Source organism: Colobus angolensis, unplaced genomic scaffold (genome assembly GCF_000951035.1).
Source record: "Colobus angolensis palliatus isolate OR3802 unplaced genomic scaffold, Cang.pa_1.0 Scaffold109, whole genome shotgun sequence".
NCBI lineage: Eukaryota > Metazoa > Chordata > Mammalia > Primates > Cercopithecidae > Colobus > Colobus angolensis.
In genome coordinates, this window is record NW_012111919.1 from 1,766,909 (window position 1) to 1,785,273 (window position 18,365).

General features: G+C 38.7%; 1 protein-coding gene and 2 pseudogenes across 2 annotated transcripts in view; 2 read left to right on the forward strand and 1 right to left on the reverse strand.

Moving 5' to 3' along the window:
* Positions 1-18,365, forward strand: part of ASXL2 (additional sex combs like transcriptional regulator 2) — a 159,315-nt gene that overhangs the window by 66,863 nt on the left and 74,087 nt on the right. The window lies entirely within an intron of this gene.
* Positions 5,304-5,971, reverse strand: LOC105517751 (annotated as a pseudogene).
* LOC105517745 lies at positions 17,624-18,355 on the forward strand (annotated as a pseudogene).

The following is an 18,365-nucleotide window of genomic DNA, read 5'->3' on the forward strand; positions in this document are numbered from 1 at the left end:
TTTTTTTTTTTTTTGAGACAGAGTTTCGCTCTTTGTTGCCCAGGCTAGAGTGCAATGGTGCGATCTCAGCTCACCACAACCTCCAGAGGGTTCAAATGATTCTCTTGCCTCAGCCTCCTGAGTAACTGGGATTACAGGCATGCGCCACCATGCCTGGCTAATTTTTTGTGTTTTTAGTGGAGACAGGGTTTCTCCATGTTGGTCAGGCTGGTCTTGAATTCCCGACTCAGGTGATTTGCCTGCCTCAGCCTCCCAAAATGCTGGGATTTCAGGCATGAGCCATCACGCCCAGCTGGCCTGGACAAGGATCTTAATGGACTGTTTTGTATTTCTCTTTAGGTAAAAGGTTAGATTGTTCTCTAAGGCCCTTCTATACCAAGAGTTTGTAGTTATCTAATCTAAATAATATTTATAATATTGAACCTTGTTATTTCATTTGTTTACCTAAAAATAGAACATAGAATTACTGGACTCCTTTTTTTTTCATTTGAAACTGTTTTACCCACTTGCTACTGCTAATGGACAAAGGTCATGCTTTTTAGAAGATGTTAGTGGAAGACAACAGTGGGATGATAGAGTGAAGGTTTATAGTTAGATGTTAAGTGTAAGATAAAGCAAACAACAACAAAAAATTTCCAAGGAATCTTTTGTTGCTCTGACCTCCCTCTCTAGGCGATTCCTCGACCACTCTCCTTATTTGTTCTATGCCCATCTGCTGCTCTGTTGACCTAGAACCTCTCATTTTGGGGCCCCAACTAGATCTACTTACCCCAAAATGCTTGTTTAAAAGTTTTCCTACACACCCTTTCCCTTATGTCTTTAGTGCTTTTATTCCCATTTGTTTGATGGTGTGTTTAGGGGAGGAAAACAATATGAAGAAACAAATTCATTAAAGTATGGATGAGTCAAATGTTACTTTTTAAATCAAAGTTAAAAGCTACATTTATATTATTTCTTTTTAAAAAGCAGATTAGTTGTTAATCTGAATGAATCAATCATTGGTGGAATTGTAGGTAATGTGATCAAGGGAAGGAAAAATGTTTTACTGAAAGTGTATAGGAATACAAAAATTTAAACTTAAGTCTAAAATCTACCAAGACTATTTATTAATTCGGTAATTTCTAAATTACCGAGTGCACACATGTGGTGGTGCAGACATGTGGTTCAGCTACTCAAGAGGCTGAGGTGGGAGGATCTTTTGAGCTTAGGAGTTCAAGGCTACAGTGTGATTGAGCCAGCCTGGGTTACAGAGCGAGACCCTGTCTCTAAATAAATGAATAAATAAATAAAATCGACTTGAAGTGAGGGCATTTAAGCATCTGATCTAGATTACTTCTTCTTCTTCTTCTTCTTTTTTAACCTTGAAAGTCTGAGTCTATTTAATCCTATTGAAGTTCAAGGGATTGATCTTTGAAGGATAAGTATAGATTGTGTCTAGTTCAGCCAGGAAGAGGGAAGATGATTAATCATTGTGGCCTTACCAAGTTTTGACAATTGTATTTTATAGGAAGGAGTACGGAAAAAATGGACAAGAGATTGGGGATTAAAGTAGGAATTAGGCAGTAACTTGTTATTGCAAGAGAGATTATCTCTACTATCAAATAAGTTGGATTAATGATGTCCCTTAAACCTGTTTATCAAAGGTTTGAAATGGAGATAACAAATATTGGCAGACACTGATGAATTTTGAGGATGGATGGTATAAGCTTGTTGTATTAAAGATTCTTTGGATTGGGTGCAGCAGGGAATGCCAGTGAGAAGACCAAAAATAATCTGGAAAGGAGTAGATTTCAGAATTTCATGAAGTCTTAAAATGCTTGAGTGACTGTCATTGGAATGGTAAGAAATAATGTCAAACATCCCCCCCCCACTTTCAAAGATAATTTGTTGCAAAATCAGTTTCAAAATTCAAACATTGCAGAGGAAACAAAGAGCCCCCCCCCATTTCCCCAGCATTATACTACTGATTTCCATCATAAAGGTAGACTTGTAAATAGACTTGTAGGAAGAGTGTTTAGCTTAGCTTAAGAAGGAATTTGTGAATAATTGGAAATGCTTGAGGACATAGTGCCCATTCACCACATTGTATGATTACATAAGACATTGGATGTTTACCTGTTTAGATACTTTAGAGGGGGTACAAGTACCTGTAGATAAATGGACTAGGTCACCTATGGAGCTCCCTTGTCAACCTGTATCTTATCTGATTCTTGTTAGTAGGTGTTGAAAACAGAAAGTTGTGTAAACTGAGGATTAAGTAAAGAATGATCGGCCGGGGCGCGGTGGCTCAAGCCTGTAATCCCAGCACTTTGGGAGGCCGAGACGGGCGGATCACGAGGTCAGGATATCGAGACCATCCTGGCTAACATGGTGAAACCCCGTCTCTACTAAAAACTACAAAAAACTAGCCGGGCGACGTGGCGGTGCCTGTAGTCCCAGCTACCCGGGAGGCTGAGGCAGGAGAATGGCGTGAACCCGGGAGGCGGAGCTTGCAGTGAGCTGAGATCCGGCCACAGCACTCCAGCCTGGGTGACAGAGTGAGACTCCGTCTCAAAAAAAAAAAAAAAGAATGATCAAAAGTTGTAGGATTTTCTTTTACCCAGCAATTCCTCTTCTGCCTATATACACAAAAGAATTGAAAGCAGAGACTTAACAGATAGTTTTAACACTAGTGTTCATAGCAGCATGATTTACAGTAGCCAAAGGGAAGAAACAACCCAAATATTCATTGATGGGTGGATGGCTGGATGAACAAAATGTAGCATATATATTCAATGGAATATTCAGCTTTAAAAAGAAAGGAAATCAACACCTGCTGCAGCATGAGTGAATCTTGAAGACATTGTACTAAGTGAAATAAGCCAGACAAAAAATAACAAATACTGTACGATTCCACTTATGTAAGATACCTAGAGTAGTCAAATTCATGGAGACAAAAAGAATGGTGGTTGCCAGGAGCTGGTGGGCAGGGGAAGATGGTTGTTGTTTAGTGGGTATAGAGTTTCTGTTTTGTAAAATGAAAAGATTGCTCAACAGGTTGACTGTACTTAACACTACTGAACCTGTACACTTAGAAAGGTAAGATGGTAAATTTTATGTATATTTTACCACAATAAAAATGTAGGATTTTGCATTTATTTGAATGGGGCACAATTTAATCTAACGTAGGAGAAACAGCCGTCGTGTTATATTAGTAGGAAATAGAGAGCATTTGCCTAAGGTAAAGAGAATGAGCAGAGGTATGCCTGTAACTTTTTCAAGAAGGTTAATGTTCATTTTACCTTGTTAAATTTAAAATCTAGACAGTGATGGGTGGTTAAGAAAGCGAAAGATAAGAATGTGATTTTTATTAGCTTCTGCTCACAATGTGATGATTCAGAATTGGTAAAACAAGTAAGTTTTAGAGTTTTGGCAAGAGCCTTTAGAATGAGGAGGGTTAAAGACAAGACAAAGCAAGCTAAAGCTGAGACTTTTAACTTTGAAAGTTGATGGGCCATGAATACTTGAACTTTATTCTGGACTTCATTTACATGTGTCTTTGAGCCCCAGAAAGAAACTAAGAATGAAAGAAAGAATAGTGAAAATGTCATGATTTTCAGTGGGGAAATTAGATATCATTAGTTATGGGAAAAGTTATCAGTTAATTTTGGGAAGAGATCTCTTTTTTAAAAAGTACATAATTAGGAAACATTAAGAATCATAATTTTGCTGCAAGTGCTGCTGCATTTACAGTTGAATATACTCTTATTTGTAAACCAGGGAGGTGGAGACTGACAAATTAAAAAACATAAGCTCTAAACCTGAGTTTCTGATTTTGTTCGATTCTTGAATTGATAGCAAAATTGCAAATATGGCTAACAGTTTTTAGATAGTATACATTTTAAACTTCTACCTATGTGCCGTATTTTTCTGGGGGCAAGTGTGTGTGTGTGTGTGTACGTGTACATGTACGTGCACACTAGCAAAGAGACTGTGTCATTTGGCTCAGCTCAGCTCTAGTTCAGTTATTCAGTTATTTTTACATTAAAATTTAAGAATGAGTACTTCTTTCTTATGGAAACTTCCACTTCCTCTTTTATATCACCTGCACATACCACTGCGTTGCTATATGATAAGTCCTTGTAAATATTAAATGAATGAGAAACCAAGACAGCTTCTTTTCCATATTTTTTTTTCCTGAGTTAACTTTGTGGAGTTTTAATATTATTTGATTTTATATTTGTATCTTTTTTCTTTTACATAGAAACCCTTGGTTCAAAACAGCATTATAAATGTATTCTTTCTGTACATAAACATAGTTTCAAATTAATAATTTCAGCATCATAACTACTAATTATTGCTATATTATATATATATATTTTAGAGGAAGACAACACATTTAATTTTATTTCAATCAAATCACAACACTTTCTTTTCCAATGGCTGCAAAGTGCATCTACAATATTCTATTACAGATCCACTTTAAAAAGGTTTCCTGTGACATTACAGCAAGCCTCTTTTTTCAAACAGAGGAATAATCTCAAATTTTTCCTCAATTAAAAATCAAAACTCCATTTCAGGAAGTGGTAAATACATAAAAATTACAGTAAGCCAGACACTTAAAAGGACAGCCAAGAAGTCTTCCAACAGTTTATTAGAAAGAATGTGGACATTAAAAAAATCCCCACTGTCATGAACATAAATTGAGGTTTTAAGCCCTGGTATAAGCTTAATCAAAAAAAGAAATAAAAAATCCAATGCTGTATTAAACATTTTTCACTCTTGCCATACTGACAGTGCAAATACAAATCTGGTCTAAATGTACAGACTCTCAAACAACAATGTACAACTTTCTTCGTCTTCCGTGCTAAGAGATGTAAAAACACTTAAGGGTCAAACAATACCAAATATATAGGCTTCAAAAAGCATCTAAGTTAGGGCATTCTCTACTTTTAGCTAAGATACATGTGGAACACTGGCAAGTAATCACTTATATGAATAATGTGAAGTAAGTTTTTTGAAAAATAAACTTGGAACAATCCCGAAGTATAACACCAGAGGAATAGCAGTTTACCAGGAAGGTGTCAGCCAATTTGTTCCAGCCACTTTTGAATCCATGTTCTATAATCTAAAATTTAGTTCTCTTTCCCTAAGCTGAGAGCTTCCTATCATGTCAATATCTATGTTACGAAGAAAAGGAGACTTAGGTGAGATGTTTTTATTGATCACAACTGCTGCATCAGTTGCCTAGGACCTCACTCAACAGCTTCATGAAAGTCTAGGAAATGTTCATGCATAAGGTTTATTGTCTCAGCTGACTTAAAATTGCCCCATACAATGGTACATATCAACCCTTAGTGAGGCCTTTAAAAAAAACAAACAGGTTGGAAAATGGGTGAAAGTAGGCAAATACAGCATCTGCCTTTAGAGCTGTCAACTCAGAAATTCTCTCAATTGTGAAATCTTGCGGAGAAGTTATTTTTCTTTCTCAAAATCCAGGTGATGACAATATTCCTTACTCCAGATCTGGCATTTTTTCATCATCACTGTCTTGTGAATCATCACCTGCTCCATCTACTTCTGGTGAATCTACATCCTCATCACCACCCATGTTGTTCATCATCTCAGAGAAACTATTAAAATTAGACCTGTCTTAATCTGAACTATCTTCCCAGTCTTTCCAATTACTGAAGTCCACACTAAGCCAATTGAGCTTTGCCCTTCCTTTTGTTAACCTTGGCCATGACTGGCCACATTCTCCTTTTCGTAGACAACACACAATTGATCTGTCCGTTTTTTATGCTTGGAATCATTTGGATCAATACTGTGAAAAAGATGAACTTCATTTAAATACTTAAAATATCACTTCCTCTGAGACAACTGAATGTAGGTTTGGATTTTTCAAAATTTAAATTAACATCCTTACTCTCTTCAACACAAAATTCAATGAAGACATAGTCCCTTTGTACCGCTTTGCAGAAGCAGGCTGCATTGTGAACAGGGCAGGGGGACAGGCGAACAGGTGGGTGGGCCTCTGGCGTCGGCTGCTGCTAGGGAGTGACTTCTCTCCGGTGACGGTGATGGCTGCGTTTTCTCCCCAGTCGCGGCCTTTTCTTGCTCCCCTCAGGCGATGGCGGCAGGGCGGGCTCGACCTCGGTCCCCAGAATGCACTGCGCAGAAAGAGCGGCCCCTCCGGTAGGAGAGAAGAGGAAAGTGTAGGAAAAGGGGCCCGAGGACCTATTGTATTTTTATGTAGAGAAAACCTTGCAGAGTAGAGTTAACTACAAGTTTCTTTTACCATTTATAATCATTTTTGGGCTTTCAAAATTTCTGTGTGAAGGCGGAAGATGAATTCTCCCCAACTCCATTTTTAGTATTAATGTTGATAGGTTTCTTGCCAGTGAGATTCAGTCCGTCAAATCTTTGGTTCGCCAGATAACCTGAATTACTTGCAACTCATTGCATGATAAGCAGGAGATGTTCTAGGAGTGGCAGTGGCATTATTGTACTCTTTAGGTGGTAGATCAGTTTGTGCCATATTGAATCCATTCATTAGTGTCGGTCCATCTTAATGCAGGTCCAGAAACAGCAGGAAGATGAACACTCTAAATAAAGCAGAACGACTTAAGTTGTTCCAGTGCTTTCATTTTCTTTCTGCTTCTTATTTGATAAGTGGATATTTATGGTACTTGTTTTGGAATGGTTTTCTTTTCCTTTGGTTGGTCAGGTGATCAAGTGCTTTGTTTTCTGGATACATTTTGTTTTATTTGACCCTGGGAGAATATATACGTGTCCATAGAAAATATGGGAACAGGCGGGGTGCAGTGGCTCACGTTTCAAGGGGGTTTCACCATGTTGGTCAGGCTGGTCTCGAACCCCTGACCTCAAGTGACCTGCTCGCCTTGGCCTCCGAAAGTGCTGGGATTACAGGTGTGAGCCACCGCGCCTGGCCGCTCTATTTCTTTTTAAAACAACTTTATTGAGGTGTAGTTTACATGCCATAAATTCCAAAATCCACCTCATTTTCTTTCTTTTTTTCCTTCCTTTCCTTTCCCTTTTTCTTTCTTTCCTGACAGGGTCTTACTCTGTCACCCAGGCTGTAGTGCAGTGGTACAATCATAGCTCACTGTACACTTGAACTCCTGGCACAAGCAATCCTCTCACCTCAGTTTCTGGAGTAGTTGGGAGTATGGGCACACACCACCACACCTGGCTAATTTTCTATTTATTTTTTAAATTTTTTCTTTTTGAGACAGAGTCTTGATCTTATTGCCCAGGCTGGAGTGCAATGGCGCGATCTTGGCTCATTGCAACCTCTGCCTCCTGAGTTCAAGCTGTTCTCCTGCCTCAGCCTCCCGAGTAGCTGGGATTACAGGCATGCGCCTCCTTGCCTGGCTAATTTTGTACTTTTAGTAGAGACAGAGTTTCTCCATGTTGGTCAGGCTGGTCTTGAACTCCCAACCTCAGATGATCTGCCCACCCAGGCCTCCCAATGTGCTAGGATTAGAGGTGTGAGTCACTGTGCCCGGCCTGATTTCTTAATTTTTACATTTTTTGTAGAGACAGGTTCTCCATATGTTTCCCAGGCTGGTCTCAAATTGCTGGGCTCAAGTGATCCTCCCGCCTCAGCCTCCGAAAATGTTAGGATTTGGGGCGTGAGTTACCATACCAGGCTAGAAACTCCACCCATTTTCAGTACACAATTCAATGGTTTTTAGTAAATTTACTGAGTTGTGCTACTATCATCATAATCCAGTTTTAGAATATTTTCATCACCCTAGTGAGATCTCTCATACTGGATACAGGTAATGCTGGTTCCTCCTGACAGCCTGTAGTCTACTTTCTGTCTCTATAGTTTGGCCATATCTGGAAGTTCATATAACTGGAATCATATAAAATGTGGTATTTTAAGGTTTGTTCATGTTTGTAGCATTGATCAGTACTTCTTTCTTTTCATTGGTCCATATTGTTGTATAGACTTTTCTCATATACTTTTTAAAAAAATCATATGCATTTGTTTAACTTTAATTTTATTTATATGATATATTGCAGACTTTTAGAAAAGTTGCAAAAGTAGTCCAAAGAATTTTTATATAAACTTTACCTAGATTCTCCAAATGTTAACATCTGTCTATCTAATTTGTGTTTCTGAGATGTCTGATAATAAATCATAGATATAATGCCCCATTCACTTTTAAATACTTCAGGGTAGGCTGGATGCCGTGGTTCACACCTGTAATCTCAGTACTTCGGGAGCTGAGGTGGGAGGATTGCTTGAGTGCAGGAGTTCTAGACCAGCCTGGGCAACAAAGCGAGCCCATCTCTATAAATAATAAAATAAGATAATTAGCCAGGTGTGGTGGCGCACACTTGTAATCCCACTTACTCTGGAGGCAGAGGCAGAAGAATTAAATTTGAGCCCAGGAGTTCAAGCCTGCAGTGAGCTATGATTGCACCACTGCACTCCAGCCTGGGGGACAGAGCAAGATCCTGTCTCTAAATAAATAAATTAATTAATTAATTAATAAGTCAAGCAAGCAAACTTCAGAATAGATTTTCTAAAGGCAAGTACATTCTTTTATGTAACTACAGGGTAAAATAGTTAACAGGAAATCTGCATTGTCAAAATATTATTATTTAATCAGACTTTATCCAAATTTGGTTATTCTCTCACTGATGTCCTAATCCAGGATCACATATTGTATTTGCATTTAGTTTTCATGTATCTTTACTCTTCTTTAATCTGGAATTGTACTTCAGTCTTTATCTTTCATGACTAGACATTTTTTTAGTGCAGGCCAGCTATTTTGCAGATTATTTCTCAATTTTTATTTCTGGTGTTTAATCATGATTAGATTTAAGTTGTGCAGTTTTGGCAGGAATGTCACAGGATTGAAAGGACATTTTTACCACAATATATCTGGAGGCCCGTGGTTTCAGTGTACCACAGTATTGGTGATGGTAAGTGTGATTACTTGGTTTATGCAATGTCTACCAAGTTTCTTCACTGTAAAGATACCATTTTTCCCCTTTGTAATTAATAAGTATTTTGGGGTGAAGATACTCTGAGACTCTGTAAACATCTTGTTTCTTATTGTACCTTTGCCCATTAATTTTAGCATGTTGTTATTAATCTATTGCTGCTTAACAATATTATCACAGATTTAGCAGTTTAAAACAATGCATTTATTATCTCAGTTTCTATGTGTCAGGAATCTGAGCATGGCTTTACCTGATCCTCGGCAATGCAACAGAGTGTTGGTCAGGGCTGAGTTTTTACCTGAAGACTTCATTGAGCAGTGATCAGCTTCCAAGCTCATGTGGTTGTTGGAAAGATTCAGTCCTTGTGGGTTATCAGATTGAGGGTCTAGATTCCTGACTGGCAGTTGGCTAGAGACTGTCCTCAGTTCTGTGGCCTTCCCCAGCATGGCCATGTGCTTCCTCAAAGCTAGCAAAGAAGAGTCACCAAGCAAGAACGCTGCAGTGATATGTGAAATAGTCACTTATGTGAGACCCTATCACCTTTGTTCTTTTTCGATTATTAGAAGCAGATTACAGGCCCTACCCACAATACAGCAGAAGGGATTATGTAGGGCCATGAGTACCAGGAAGCAGGGATTACTGGAAGCCGTTTTAGGTCTGTCTACCACAGCATCCACTAATCTTACCTGAAACTTACTGTCGCTGTTGCCGCATATGGTGATTTTCTAATTCTATCATTCTTGTTATATATTTTTTTGTTGTTGAAATTTTGCTGCAAGTAATTCTCCCCCACTCGTTGATTTGTTCATTTAATCTTATCAGCATGAACTCATGGATTCTTATTCTTTGGGTTATTTCTACTATAGTCATTTATTGCTTTAGGATAAGTAACAGTTTAATCCTTCTAAGAACAGCATTTAGAGAAGTGTTTAGCATGGGTTTCTCTTTTTTTGAGATGAGCTCTTACTCTGTCTCCTAGGCTGGAGTGCAGTGGCATGATCTCGGCTCACTGCGACCTCTGCCTCCCAGGTTCAAGCAATTCTCCTGCCTCAGACTCCGGAGTAGCTGGGATTACAGGTGCCTGCCACCATGCCCAGCTAAGTTTTTTGTGTTTTTAGTAGAGACGGGGTTTTGCCATGTTGGTCAGGCTGATCTCGAACTCCTGACGTCAAGTGATCCACCTATCTCAGCCTCCCAAAGTGCTGGCATTACAGGCGTGAGCCACCACGTGGCCCAGCATGGACTTCTAAACAGGATTTGAGGTATAATAAGTCATTTGTCAAATATACTCTAGATGAAAGATACATTTTAGCAGGTGAGCCATTCTATCACAGGTTTGCAAAGCCTTTGAAATTCTATTTGAAAATATACTCTGATGTAGCAAACTTTCAAGTTACCATCAAAATGCTAAAAATGCTTTTATATTAATGTTTTTTAAGTGAAGAGCTAATTTTTTCCCCTAAAAATCATTACTATGTAATTTAAATGATTAAAAGTTTTGGTGATATGATCTGAAAACACTCTTTCTAAAACCATTGGTTTTCTCAGCTTCATCTTTGGCTTGTCTCTTGATCTTTGAATGTTATGTATTTCATCCCCTTTGTATTTGTGGGCATCTGGGGTTCTCATTCTCTGTCAGTATATCATCTTGTACTTGGTGAACAAGTACCTTGCTATTCAGTGTGTCTTTTTAAGTGAAAGTCTTTCATTTCCATCTGTATGCAATTTCACCTCTTACCTGCTATTCTAGTTTTTGTTTTGTTTTTAATAGCATGCCCTGTGACAAAATGATTTTGAAAAAGAGCTCTACTGTCTTTCAGAAGTTTCCTTGTTTTAATAGTTTATTTGTATATTTCTGGACTATTTACTTCAACATTTCCTGTAGAAATGATGCCTGATAACCACCTACCCAAATTAAATTAATCAGTGAAAAAAATGTATACTGAAGAAATATCTTGAAAAACTCTTAAATAGGAATAACCATTGTTTATTGCATTTAATTGAATAAACCAAGAAAGTTGCTAGGCTTTAGTTTCTTCACTGTGAGGTAGTATTAATTCCTAAATGATCTCTTAAGTTGAGGAAAAAGAAAATAGAAAAATTCTGAAAGTGTATTGTCATTTTAAAAATAAAAGTTGAAAAAAGTAGAAAACATTTACATTTCTTATGTATTACCTAATTGCAAATGTATTCCACTTTTTTTTCAGAAAATATTTTGTCCAATTCTTGTTTACTTTGGTGCATTTCTTTTTGGCTGGATTTCATCATCAGAATTTTTACATTTATGGATGATCTTTTTCCCTGAGTTCTTGCGGGCTTAAGAATGTTTTGTTTTGTTTTGTTTTGTTTTGCTTGACACAGAGTCTTGCTCTGTCACCCAGGCTGGAGTGCAGTGGCGCAATCTTGGCTCACTGCAACCTCCGTCTCCTGGGTTCAAGCAATTCTCCTGCCTTAGCCTCCCGAGTAGCTGGGATTACAGGCACCTACCACCATGCTCGGCTAATTTTTGTATTTTTAGTAGAAACTGGATTTTACCATGTTGGCCAGGCTGGCCTCAAACATCTGACCTCAGGTGATCTGCCAACCTTGTAGTTTTGGGATTACAGGTGTGAGCCACCACACCCAGCCAAGAATGCTTTCTCTTGCCTCTTTGTTTGAATGCCATCTAGGCTAGATATAAAATTTTTCATTCGTACTTTTACGAATTTTGTTTACTGTCTTTGGCAGTGAGTATTGCTAAGAAAGCAAATGTTTTCTTCATTATACTGTGCTTTATTGGTCAATATTTTGCTGTATAATCTTAAAATTTCAGTGACTTATAACAACAAGAACTTCTTTTCTTCCTCATATCTTTAGGTTAACTGGGATATTGTTGGCTAGACTTTGTTGTAGGCTGTGAATTGTTCTCTTCTTCTGCTGGAATCTTGCTGTCATGGCAATCACAGGTGTCAGCCAAACAAGCATATTTTAGCCTCTGCTTCTGTCATGTCTCTTATTTCATTGATCAAATCAAGTCTTGTGGCAAAGACCAACATCATTGTGGCAGGGAAATATATTTCACTTACTCTGATGTACTGCAAGGTCACACGATGGTGTGAATGATGAAATAGAAACACTAATTCAAGCTGCCACTTTGGCTTTTAATGCCTGGAACTTGGTTTGATTCTTTCTTTATCCTTGACGCTTAAGATTTAGGAAAATACTAACTTTTTTTTTTTTTTTTTGAGATGGAGGCTAGCTTTGTCGCACAGGCTGGAGTGCAGTGGCTCACTGTAACCTCTGCCTCTGGGTTTGTGATCCGCCCACCTTGGTCTTTCAAAGTGCTGGGATTACAGGTGTGAGCCACTGCACCCAGCCAAGGTTTAGGAAAAATTTAGATTTTTCTGAGTATCTGAGTACTTGGGGTTAGTCTGTACAGATTTGGATAGCATCTTGCCTCTTACATTATCATGTGATATACATTATTGATTCATAAGGGTAATCTTTTCTCATTTACAGAAGAGAGTGGTTTACCTGTGAATATTCTCCTGTATTGTTCTTCTGTTTCCCTTTCATATCTCTGTAAATTTGATTGCTTTTATGTAGGTGCTTTGTATCTGTTAAGATACTTCCAGTTGTAAATGACAGGAAACACAGTGTAAACTGGCTTAAACACTGAAGGAAACTCATCATTTAATGCAAGTGAAAAAAACAGGCAAAACTTTATCCAAGTGCTCCAGTCAGTTTCATCAGTATCTCAGCTCTGCTTCCTTCAATTTTGTTCCATTCTCAGTAGGCTCATCCATCATAATGGCAAGATGACTGCTCACAGGCATTAGAGCTGGATATTCTGGGTTCAATTGTAGAAGAGAAGATTCTGCTTTTCAGAGACATTAAAATCACTCATCACTGAGTCTGGCTGGCTTACAACTGAGTCAGATTTTTTTCCTTGCAGTATATGCAGTTATAAATATGTGTTTCAGGGAAGTATAGGATTCTATAGAACACAGAAGTGACTTCTTTTAGCAAGAGACATTAAAGCTAAAATCTGAAAAGTTGAATTGGAGGTTGTTAGGAGAAAAGGAGGTGAGGGTTATCATTGCAAGCAGAGTGTCGGGTCAAGTAGTCAGAAGAATTTTAAATTACCAAATGAAAAGAAAGGTAGAGTAGGCTGACAGGATGTGTAGCAGAATGGTCAAGGTCAGATTATTTTGATAATTTTGTACTTTATCCTAAGAACATAATGGTATCATGGATGAATTTTAAGCTGGACAGGAGATAGTATGATCATATTTATTTTTAAAAGGTTACTCTGGCTTCAGAGTGGAGAATAGTTGTGTGTAAGGGTGAGATTACTATCACTTGAGATAGGGAACACTGGGACACTGCCTAACTAGGGTAGGATAGTAAGTTCGTAAAGTAACTGCTGTAGTTACTGAATCTTGACTCTATGACATATACATATACATGTACATGATCTGTGATCTGCACAATCGAGTTACACAGTAGGCAGTATTACCTCTATTTTGCAGATGAGTAAATTAAGGGTGTTTAAAATGACTTGCCCAGGCTACGGTCAGGTCTGTATTCAGATTGGTATGAATCATTAAATCTGGCTCTTTTACTATGCAGTGATGACTGCTTTCATTAATTGCTATATTTGCTTCATCTAAGCAGTGCAATTATTGACTTCTGCTCTCTTAGCCCTACTAGCTACTGCTAGCTTTTATTACAGAGAGAACTAAAAAGGGCCATTGGCATTATGATCGAAGTCACTTTAGTTCTTTGGGCCTTATGTACAAAACATATTAGTATGTTTGCTTACGTGCTTACCGCATAAAATTATAGCACAGTTCTTTTCCTTGAAAGAACCCCTGCCTCTTCAACCCCAATTTCTTGAGCATGGACAGGAAAAATTAGAAGCGGACTTGTTGTGTGATAGTTACATAATCTTTAAGGTGGTTCTTACTACAGCTGCTTCAGGTGTTAGTACTTACCCTATTGAATTTACTTGAACTTTTAAGTTGCTATTGATCTCAGTACTATGTCTTATTTCTTCAGGTCATTCAGTCATATTTATTTAATTATAGAATTCTGGAGCTCTACCTCCCCATGAAAATATATTCCAGCCATCATGGATAGTGTGTCCTATTTTGCTTCTCTAACTGCTTTATTATTTGTAAAAATAAACTGCCAGGATTCTTTGACTTTTTGTGTTTTCCTGAGATCATGTCTAAATTTTGTTTTAAATGGTACTGTGTCCTATATGTCTTGTAGGTTTTTCAAAACTTTGTTTCCTTCAAAGAAAATTATATCCAGATTTGCCAAGGAAAATATTATGACAGTTTGTAGTTATTCTTACCACATCTTTTCACCAGATGTGTGTGACATTTACTTTCATTTTATAGGTTCCACTTTAATGACTGTTTTGTTGTTATTTGTTGTTGTTATTGTTCTAAGTACTAAGCCTAGACTAGATTGATTTTTTTTCTCTCTGACTTAAAGCACTTTATGTACACACTTTTGCAGTCTCTTATCCATAATTACAGTATCCACAATGGTTGAAAAACTAAATTTCCTCATACATTTAGCACCAGACTCACTTGACAACAACAGTTCTCTTGAACTGACATGAGACTGTATATAATCTTTGTTTATCCCACTTAGTGTGAGTATTCATATGTTTCATTGTGTTTGGTTATGGGATGCTGTCCCTAATCTCCATGACAGTGTCATATCATTTATGGCATATCATGTTACCTTTTTAAAATCCAAAAAATTCTTATGTCTGAAACATTTGGCCTTAGTGTTTTAGATCAGGGACTGTGGACCTGTGTTTATATTAATAGCACTGGTCACAGTGTGGTGTGGCTGTTTGCTCCCTTGCCTATCTTCTCTATTAGATTCTGAGCTAAGAAAGCTTCCCTCTGTGGATCCACAGATCCTAGTTTACTGCCCTAAACAGAGTAGGTACTTAATATTGGAACTGAATACCATTAATTTACCAGGTAGGTTATTGAAAATGTTTTTTTTCTTGGTTATATGTTCCTTTTTAAAGTAATCTCTTTCTAGTTCTGTTTCTCTTTTCCTTCTTGTTACTGGAATCTTGGCTTCACCATTTATTGATAATATGATCTTGAACAGCTTATTGAAAACCTATAGTTTCTTCATTTGTAAAAATGGTGTAATAATTTTACTCACCTCATAGATTGTTGTGAGGACTAACCAAAATGCTTCCTGGAACTTAGCACTTCTTTAGCTGCCAACATGACTGTTGTTGATTTCTATCCTGTTGGTTACTTTATTATCATGGTCAACGTTCTCTTAATGGAGTTTGAGGTCATTTTTCAGTGCTTTGATGCTTTCAGTGATGGAGTAAATCCTTGCACATTTGTCCCTAAGTCTTTTGGCCTTGGTTTCATAGGACAGATTCAAGTGGGATTGTTATATCAGTGGTCCCAAATATTTTTAGTTTTAATGGATGTTTCCATATTACTTTCCTAAGGCAGAATTGAGTAATGTGGGAAAAGGCAGCAGTTTTCTGTCCTCCCAACAGTCTATAAGAGTGCTTATGTGCCCATAACCTTGTCAGCAATGGATTTTATCAATCCATTTTTTGTTATTGTTGTTGTTGTTGTTTGCAAATTTTCACTCTTGTTGCGCAGGCTGGAGTGCAATGGTGCGGTCTCGGCTCACTGCAACTTCCACCTCCCAGTTTCAAATAATTCTTCTGCCTCAGCCTCCCGAGTAGCTGGGATTACAGGCGCCCGCCACCATACCCAACTAATTTTTTATATTTTTAGTAGAAATGGGGTTTCACAATGTTAGCCAGGCTGGTCTTGAACTCCTGACCTTCAGGTGATCCACCTGCCTCGGCCTCCCAAAGTTATGGGATTACAGGCGTGAGCCACTGTGCCCAGCCTTTTTTTTCTTTTTTTTTTTTTGAGATAATTATAGACTCACAGAAAATTGCAAAAATAGTACATAGGATCCCATGTACACTTCACCCAGTTTCCTTTAATGGTAATACCTTATGTAAATATAGTACAATATCAGGCCGGGCACGTGGCTGACACCTGTAATCCTAGCACTTTGGGAGGCTCAGGTGGGTGGATCACCTGAGGTCAGGAGGAATTCAAGACTAGCCTACCCAACATGGTGAAACCCCATCTACTAAAAATACAAAAATTAGCTGGATGTGGTGGTGTGTGCCTCTAATCCCAGCTACTTGGGAGGCTGAGGCAGGAGAATCGCTTGAACCTGGGAGGCGGAGGTTACAGTGAGCCAAGATCGCACCACTGTACTCCAACCTTGGCAACAGAGTGAGACTCCATCTCAAAAAATATATAAATAAATATAAAATAAATATAAATACATATTATATCAAACCGGGAAATTGACAATTGGTATAAAACTGTTAACTATGGCTTGAATCATTTTATTTCTTTCCATCTGACCAATGGCATCTTGATTTAATTTGCCTTTTTATAACCACTATTAAGTTTGAGCTTCTTATTATACATTTTATTGGTAATTTATATTTATGGTTTATGAATCATTTTTTCACGTCCTTTTTCCGTTTTTTTCTAATGAGCTATTTGTTTTCCTAAAAGAATATCTTCTTAGGACTATTAATCTTTTGTCTGCCTCGCTCTGTCGCCCGGACTGGAGTGCAGTGGCCGGATCTCAGCTCACTGCAAGCTCCGCCTCCTGGGTTTACGCCATTCTCCTGCCTCAGCCTCCCGAGTAGCTGGGACTACAGGCACCCGCCACCTCGCCCGGCTAGTTTTTCTATTTTTAGTAGAGACAGGGTTTCACCATGTTAGCCAGGATGGTCTCGATCTCCTGACCTCGTGATCCGCCCGTCTCGGCCTCCCAAAATGCTGGGATTACAGGCTTGAGCCACCGCGCCCGGCCTAATTATTCTAGGTTCATATATGTTCTATAGTTTTGTTGCTTTTATTTTTTTCATGTGTAGAACTTTTTATTTTTATACAGTCAATATATTTCTTTGTTTTGTGGTTTTTGGGTTTTTCTCTTTGGTGGAAAGCTTTCTCTGTCTTCTAAGTTATACTGTCTTGTTGTGTGTGTGTGTGTGTGTGTGTTTTAAAGCCATGGTCTCACTCTGTTGCCCAGGCTAGAGTACAGTGGTGTGATCATGGCTCACTGCAGCCTCAACTTCCTGGGCTCAGGTGATCTTCCTGCCTCAGCCTCCAAAGTAGCTGGTACTACAGGCGTGTGCCACAATGCACAGCTGATTTTTTTTTTTTTTTTTGTAGAAACGGATTGCTCAGGCTGGTCTTGAATTCCTGGGCTCAAGTGATCCACCTGCCTCAGTCTCCTAAAGTGCTTGGATTATAGGCATGAGCCACCATGCCTAGAGGATTATACTATTTTCTTTTAATCTTTTATATTTTGCCTTTGGCTTTTAATTCATTTGGAATATGTTTTTGTTGTGTATACTGTGTGCACTCCTTCCCCCCCCCCCAGATGTATGAGATATTCTAGCACTTTATTAAACTGTTTTATTTAGGACTTTTTCAGCTTTTTGTGACTTAAATCTCAACAAAATTCCAAAGGTAGTACTGGCTCAAGGCAAGACTTCATACAATGGTGAGAAGCAGCTGCAACGCTGAGCAGAGGAGGCAGGATCCAGAGTGTGAGCAGTAGCTGGGTAGGCACCATGGCTGGGATCACCACTATTGAGGCGGTGAAGCACAAGATCCAGGTTCTGCAGCAGCAGGCAGATGATGCAGAGGAGAGAGCCGAGCGCCTCCAACGAGAAGTTGAGGGAGAAAGGTGGGCCCGGGAACAGGCTGAGGCTGAGGTGGCCTCCTTGAACCATAGGATCCAGCTGGTTGAAGAAGAGCTGGACTGTGCTTAGGAGCGCGTGGCCACTGCCCTGCAAAAGCTGGAAGAAGCAGAAAAAGCTCCTGGTGAGAGTGAGAGAGAGATGAAGGTTATTGAAAACTGAACCTTAAAAGATGGAATTCCAGGAAATCCAACTCAAAGAAGCTAAGCATATTGCAGAATAGGCAGGTAGGAAGTATGAAGAGGTGGCTCGTAAATTGGTGATTATTGAAGGAGACTTGGAATGCACAGAGGAACGAGCTGAGCTGGTAGAGTCCCATTGCCAAGAGATGGATGAGCAGATCAGACTGATGGACCAGAACCTGAAGTGTCTGAGTGCTGCTGAAGAAGAGTACTCTCAAAAAGACAAATATGTGGAAGAGATCAAGATTCTTAATGATAAACTCAAGGAGGCAGAGACCTGTGCTGAGTTTGCTGAGAGATCGGTAGCCAAGCTCTAAAAGACAACTGATGACTTGGAAGATAAACTGAAAATGTACCAAAGAGAGCACTCTGTACACAAAGGATGCTGGACCAGACTCTGCTTGACCTGAATGAGATGTAGAGCACCCCAT